The sequence below is a fragment of the Acomys minous genome (genome assembly GCF_964271855.1).
Source record: "Acomys minous genome assembly, chromosome: 7".
NCBI classification, from domain to species: Eukaryota; Metazoa; Chordata; class Mammalia; order Rodentia; family Muridae; genus Acomys; species Acomys minous.
In genome coordinates, this window is record NC_140488.1 from 55,615,999 (window position 1) to 55,621,968 (window position 5,970).

Here is a 5,970-nt window from a genome sequence, read left to right on the forward strand (position 1 = left end):
CAGACTGTTAAATCCAGAGAGCTTCAGGTGAGTTGGGTCCCGCACAGTGCAGACCACCGGCGGGCCTGGCCCCGAGTCAAGTACCAGTCCACGGAGGCCCTGAATCCACTCTCCGGTCGATCAGACGGAACCCACCTGCGGGCTGCAGCTGGTAGATAAAGCCGGAATTCAGAGCGCGGGTCGGATCGGTACAGGAGCCCCTGGCCGGGGGAAGTTACAGGGAATCAGGGGAAGGTCCCCTTGGTCCCATACATCCGCCACACGCAAATCTGCCGAGGACCCCACGCCACGTGGAAACACAGGCAACGGGGTACACCTAGTTTGGAGAGAGCAGCTCCCGGCCGGCAGCACAAAACTGCCCGCGTTGGAACAGAGCGCGAGATACGGAGCTGCTTGAGCCCATTTTACTCAGAGAGAGAGGCGCCCATCCAGAGGCGCCATACCCTGCCCACTTTGGAACAGGGCGCGGGAGTCTGAGCAGCTCGGACCACAACCCGTGGTGCCAAAGCAGGCACTCTTTGGAACAGTGTGTGGGAAACAGAGCTGGTGGGATCCGCCTAGATCACAGAGAGCGGTGCCCAGCCAGAGGCCCCATACCCTGCCCACTTTGGAACAGGGCGCGGGAGTCTGAGGGGCCTGGATCAGCCTGACTCAGAGAGAGTGACCACAACCTGTGGCACCAAAGCAGGCACTCTTTGGAACAGTGTGTGGGAAACAGAGCTGGTGGGATCCGCCTAGATCACAGAGAGCGGTGCCCAGCCAGAGGCCCCATACCCTGCCCACTTTGGAACAGGGCGCGGGAGTCTGAGGGGCCTGGATCAGCCTGACTCAGAGAGAGTGACCACAACCTGTGGCGCCAAAGCAGGCACTCTTTGGAACAGTGTGTGGGAAACAGAGCTGGTGGGATCCGCCTAGATCACAGAGAGCGGTAACCAGCCAGAGACCCCATACCCTGCCCACTTTGGAACAGGGCGCGGGAGTCAGAGCGGCTCGGATCAGCCTGACTCAGAGAGAGTGACCACAACCTGTGGCGCCAAAGCAGGCACTCTTTGGAACAGTGTGTGGGAAACAGAGCTGGTGGGATCCACCTAGATCAGAGAGAGCGGTGCCCAGCCTGAGGCCCCATACCCTGCCCACTTTGGAACAGGGCGCGAGAGTCTGAGGGGCTTGGATCAGCCTAACTCAGAGAGAGTGCGCCCAACCTGTGGCGCCAAAGCAGGCACACTTTGGAACAGTGCGCAAGAAACAGAGCTGGTGGGATTTGACTAGCTCAGGGACAGCAGTGCCCAGTTAGGGGTGATATACCCTGCCCACTTTGGAACAGTGCACGGGAGACTGAGCTGCTTGGGTCAGCTGGTCAGAGATAGCAGCGTGTAGCCAGCGCATCCATATTGGGCCCATATTGGAACAGAGCACAGGGCCTGAGCCTGCAGATCCCAGCTGTCAGAACCTAGTGTGGACACTACACACAGCATAGACAGGATCTCCCACCCCCTCGGGAAAGGCTGGACACCTCAGAGGTGTGTATATGCTGGTTTAAAAGACGCATTTAGCTCAGTGGATCTGAGCGAGGCAAGGTCTGAGATACAGGTCTGTGTGTAGTGCAGGCAACTGAGAACAGCTTGCCCATTCAGAGCTTCCCAGCCTCGATCTGACACCCCACAGCAGCAGGCCTGATTCACAACACTAACGTGAAAGGAACCAGTCAGACGCCTACTTCTGCTGACCCATCCCAGAGAATAAGGTATAGAACAAAGTCTCCAGGAGTGGAAACTAGGTCACCTGCCTGTGTCAGGAGGAAAACTACCTGATCCCTACAAGCAAGAGCACGCAACCAATAATCATTTACCAACTATCCACTCTCAACCAGTGAAAGTCACCAGAAGCTACCTTCCAACATCAGAGACACCAAAATGACAAGAGGACAACGAAAGAATGCAAACAAAACCCAAAACAGTTTGGAATCTCCAGATCCCAACAATCCCAATGAAAGCAACCCAGAGAACCCAAAAATAATAGAAATACAAGAAAATGACCTCAAGTCCTTAGTAAGGAAGATAATTTTGGAAGAAAGGAAGGAAATCTGTAAACAACTGCAGGAGGAGGCATCCAAGCAGGTGGAGGACATAAAAGAGTCATACAGAAAGGCACTGGAAGAATTTCAGGAAAATACAAACAGACAGATGAAGGAAATAAAGATAACACTTCAAGATCTGAGGACAAAAACGGAATCTATGATAAAGGAACACACAGAAGAAAAATGTGAACGAGAGACCATAGAGAAGAAAGCAGCCAACAAAGAGATGGCCTTCTCAAACAGAATCCAGGAAACAGAGGAACGAATCTCGGGACTTGAAGATACAATTGTAGAACTCGAATCAGCCATCAAAGAAAATGCTAAATCAGAAAAGTTCCTAACACAGAACATCCAAGAAATCAAGGACGCCATGAAAAGAAGAAACCTGAGAATAATAGGCATTGAGGACAGAGAGGATGCCCGACTCCATGGCCCAGAAAATATCTTCAACCAAATTATAGAAGAAAAATTTCCCAATCTGAAGAAGGAGATGCATATGAACATACAAGAGGCCTATAGAACACCAAATAGAATAGATCAGAACAGAAAATCTTCCCGCCACATAATAATCAAAACACAAAACATACAGACTAAAGAAAAAATTTTAAAAGCTGCAAGGGAAAAAGACAGAGTAACATACAATGGCAAACCTATCAGAATTACACCCGACTTCTCAGCTGAGACCATGAAAGCCAGAAGGGCGTGGACAGAGGTCCTGCAAACCCTAAGAGACCACAGATGCCGGGCTAGACTACTGTACCCAGCAAAACTTTCAATAACGGTTGATGGAGAAAACAAAATATTCCATGACAGGAACAAATTCAACCAATACCTATCCACAAATCCAGCATTACAGAAGCTACTAGAAGGAAAACTCCACCACATAGGAATGAGTTACAACCAAAACTACACAGGAAAGAGATAACTACACCATCGCAAAATCACAACCTCACAAACTTTCAACTTGAACAAACATCAAAATGAAAGGACTTAGCAATCTCTGGTCATTAATATCGCTGAACATCAATGGTCTCAATTCTCCAATAAAGAGACATAGACTAACAGAATGGGTGCATAAACAAAACCCAACATTCTTCTGCATCCAAGAAACACATCTCACCCACAAGGACAGACATTACCTCAGGGTAAAAGGGTGGGAAAAAATATTTCAAGCTAATGGTCACAGGAAGCAAGCAGGTGTAGCCATCCTAATATCCAACAAAATAGACTTTCAACCAAAATTAATCAAAAGAGACGAGGAAGGACACTTCATACTCATCAAGGGTAAAATCAACCAAGATGACATCACAATTCTGAACATCTATGCTCCAAATACAAGGGCACCCACATTTGTAAAAAAACTATTAACAAAGCTTAAACCACTCATTGATTCCAACACATTGATAGTGGGAGACTTCAACACTCCACTCTCACTGAAGGATAAGTCTTGGAAACAGAAACTAAGCCGAGAAATAACATCACTAACCAACACCATGAATCAAATGGATCTAACAGATGTGTACAGAACTTTTCACCCAAACACAAAAGACTATACTTTCTTCTCAGCACCACATGGAACCTTCTCCAAAATCGATCACATTGTAGGCCACAAAGAAAGCCTCAACAGATACAAGAATATTGAAATAATACCTTGTATCTTATCAGATCACCATGGTCTAAGGCTGGATTTCAACAACAACAGAAATAACAAAAAGCCTACTCACACATGGAAACTAAACAACTTTCTACTTAATGACACGTGGGTCATACAAGAAATAAAGGAAGAAATAAAAGACTTCCTGAAATTCAATGAAAAGGATGGAACAACATACCCAAATTTATGGGACACCTTGAAAGCAGTGCTAAGAGGAAAATTCATAGCGCTAAGTGCCTTTAAAAAGAAATTGGAAACATCCCACATAAGTAACTTAACATCACATCTGGAAGCACTAGAAAAGAAAGAAGCAGAATCATCCAAGAGGAGTAGACGTCTGGAAATAATCAAACTCAGGGCTGAAATCAATAAATTAGAAACAAAAAGAACAATTCAAAGAATCAACAAAACCAGGAGCTGGTTTTTTGAGAAAATCAACAAAATAGACAAACCGTTAGCCAAACTAATTAAAAGGCAGAGGGACAGTATCCAAATCAACAAAATCAGAAATGAAAAGGGAGACATAACAACAGACACTGAAGAAATACAAAGAATCATAAGATCCTACTTTAAAGGCATATATGCCACAAAATTTGAAAATCTAAGGGAAATGGACATTTTTCTTGACAGATTCCACTTGCCAAAATTGAATCAAGAGCAGATAAAGAACTTAAATAGGCCTATTTCCCCTATAGAAATAGAAGCAATCATTGATAGTCTCCCAACCAAAAAAAGCCCAGGGCCAGATGGATTCAGTGCAGAATTCTATCAGACCTTCAAAGAGGAGCTAATACCAATACTCTTCAAGCTACTCCAAAAGATAGAATTGGATGGAACATTACCAAATTCTTTCTATGAGGCCACAGTCACGTTGATACCTAAACCTCACAAAGACCCAACAAAAAAGGAGAACTTCAGACCAATTTCTCTAATGAACATAGACACAAAGATACTCAATAAAATACTCGCAAAACGAATACAAGACCATATCAAAGATATCATTCATCATGACCAGGTAGGCTTCATTCCAGGAATGCAGGGATGGTTTAATATACGGAAATCCATCAATGTAATCCACCATATAAACAAACTAAAGAAAAAAAAACCACATGATCATCTCCTTAGATGCAGAAAAAGCATTTGACAAAATCCAACACCCATTCATGATTAAAGTATTGGAGAGATCGGGGATACAAGGTACATTCCTAAACATAATAAAGGCGATATACAGCAAGCCAATAGCCAGAATCAAATTAAATGGAGAGATACTCAAGGAAATTCCTCTAAAATCAGGGACCAGACAAGGCTGCCCACTTTCTCCATATCTCTTCAATATAGTCCTTGAAGTCCTAGCCAGAGCAATAAGACAACACAAGGAGATCAAGGGCATCCAAATGGGAAAGGAAGAAGTCAAACTATCCCTATTTGCAGATGATATGATAGTGTACATAAGTGACCCCCAAAATTCCACCAGAGAACTCCTTCAGTTGATAAGCACGTTCAGCAAACTGGCTGGGTACAAAATTAACTCAAAAAAATCAGTAGCCTTCCTATATACAAATGACAATCATACAGAGGAAGAAATTAGGAAATCTACACCCTTCACATTAGCCACAAGCAAGTTAAAATATCTAGGAGTAACTCTAACCAAACAAGTGAAAGACTTGTTTGAAAAAAACTTTAAGTCCCTAAAGGAAGAGATTGAAGGTGACTTGAGAAGATGGAGGGATCTCCCCTGTTCGTGGATCGGGAGAATCAACATAGTAAAAATGGCCATTTTACCAAAAGCAATTTACAGATTCAATGCAATCCCTATCAAAATACCTACACAATTTTTTAAAGACATTGAAAGGTCAATTCTCAACTTTATATGGAAAAACAAAAAACCCAGAATAGCTAAAACAATCTTATACAATAAAAGATCCTCAGGAGGAATCTCCATACCTGATCTCAAGCTGTACTATAGAGCAATAGTACTTAAAACAGCATGGTACTGGCACAGCAATAGGCTGGTTGATCAATGGAATCGAATTGAAGACCCAGATCTGAATCCACACACATATAGTCACCTGATTTTCGACAAAGAAGCCACATCTATTCAATGGAAAAAGGATAGCATCTTCAACAAATGGTGCTGGTCTAACTGGATTTCTACATGTAGAAAAATGCAATTGGACCCATACTTGTCACCATGCACAAAACTCAAGTCCAAATGGATTAAAGACCTCAATATAAAACC